This window comes from Notolepis coatsorum (genome assembly GCF_963971535.1).
Source record: "Notolepis coatsorum genome assembly, chromosome: 2".
In the NCBI taxonomy this organism is placed as follows: Eukaryota; Metazoa; Chordata; class Actinopteri; order Aulopiformes; family Paralepididae; genus Notolepis; species Notolepis coatsorum.
The window spans coordinates 184,587,057-184,588,960 of NC_140166.1; the positions used below are offsets into that span (position 1 = coordinate 184,587,057).

The 1,904-nt window shown below is 50.3% G+C and overlaps 1 pseudogene across 1 annotated transcript; it reads right to left on the reverse strand.

Annotated features, from left to right (window-relative positions):
• Positions 1–1,036, reverse strand: LOC311223639 (nudC domain-containing protein 3-like; annotated as a pseudogene). The gene has a single exon. The product of its transcript is annotated as a nudC domain-containing protein 3-like (transcript).
• Positions 1,037–1,904: the final 868 nt, after the last annotated feature.

A 1,904-nucleotide genomic window follows, 5' to 3' on the forward strand; every position in this document is an offset into this window, starting at 1 on the left:
TTAGAACTGCACAGCGCTGGGCGGGATGTCGAACATGGACGGGTCGAACTGCTGTCCTTTGAACGGCACCTTCATCTCGTGGCTCTGTGGCTTGCCCTGGAGCTTCTGGTGGTAGTCAAAGGTCAGTCTGTCCAGAACGGCGATTTCCTCCTCGTCCAACGTTGCCCTGGTTCGCTCCTTGTTGATCTGGTTCACATCGATCTCCTTCTCCCCCTTCAACACCGCGTTCCACCAGACCTCCCCGCACTTACTGAGAGACAGGACCACACAGCGTCCAGGCTCCAGGCTCCACAGAGAGTTCTCCTTGTTGATCTTGTGAGAGTTCTCCCTCCATGAGGACCTGCTCTGCAGCGCCCTCCATCAGAGACACACACACACTGCTGCTCTGCATGCTGACACACACCTGTCGGCCCTTGACGATGTTTTTGGGGACGTGGACACGGATCTCCACATCAGTGTAGTCCTGAGACCAGGTGTAGTTCTCCCGGACCGCTCCATTGTAACTCTCTGGGTTCTTCTGGAACTGGTCCTGATTCGCTGGTTTTGTACTGGCTGCTGCTGCAGACGCCTGGCCTCGCTGCGCCGCTCGGCCCGGCCTGCTGCTCCGTGGCCCAGAGCCACCGGCTGCCTGGTTGGAGACGGACGCGGCCGCCGCAGCATCCGAAGGTGAGCTCTGCATCTGGGCAGCCTCCTCCTGCGGCTCCGCCTGGATCTCCAGCTCCTTCTCCGCAGGGGGCACAGCTCTGGCCTCCTCTCTGGCCTCCTCCTCTCTCTGCTGAAGCTCCTTCAGCTTCCCGTCTCGGTCCTGCTCCGCCACGCGCTCAAACAGTCGGAACGTCTTTAGGACCATTTTCTCTGTCACTCCTGGAGGAAACCCCATGCGGTCGTTGGGAGCCGCCAGCAGGCGGTAGAAGTACGTCTTGCGGTACAGGAAGCCGAAGTAAACCTGCAGAAAGTTCTGTACGTTCCCAACATCCTGCAGGATGCCTAGCAACGCGTTGTCATACATCTCGGTCATTTCCAGTGGCGACGCCATTATTGTCGGTGCTGCTAACAATGAGATTAATAATTGATGAAGAAAACTATGTTTGAATGTTTCGTATCAAATAGGAATTAATGTTAGTAGTAAGAAAACACGTCGACTGTAGAGGAAGACAACAAGCTGGATAGCTAACGTTAGCTTAGCCGAGCTATTTTGATTTTGCACATCCGGTTGGTGCGGCTGAATAGAAGTCTGTGTGGAACTAGGGCTCGTAAATAATAATAATAACTAGACAATTCCGTGCGGGGAAATTGTGAAAGTGTGGGTGATGCCTGTGCACCGCCGGCCAACGGGAGAGGGTCTGTATTGTCTCTGTATTGTCTCTTTCCACAGCAAAACGGTAGGCAAGGCACCTTGGTTGAGAAATGCAGGCTTCAATCTATGTTGTTTAGTCTATCTGTTCAGTACTGTTTCAAGATGCACAATGAGCTCTTCTTCTTGTGAGATGAGATCTTCAATGAGATCTTCTGAGAGAATTGTTGAATATATACACAAATGACATGTTCTAAAATGGTCTATTATGACATCATACTGTGACATCACAAATGTTCTAGAATGTTCGATTATGACATCATACAGTGTCTGTGACATCACAAATGTTCTAGAATGTTCTATTATGACATCATACTGTGACATCACAACGGAACATGTTTAAGTCCATTTGAATAATATAAATAATATGTTTGGTAAGGCTGTCCCCGAAGCCTGTTTCTGGGATTCAAACCTCGTCAGGGTTCTTCGAACAGACGTTCGAACCTTCGTCTTTAACACTTTGATCGCCATGGTTAAATTCATAATTTACCATCCCTAGCCAGCTCTATTTGTCTATGGAGAAGTTCCCCTTCTTTGCAGGGCTATAACT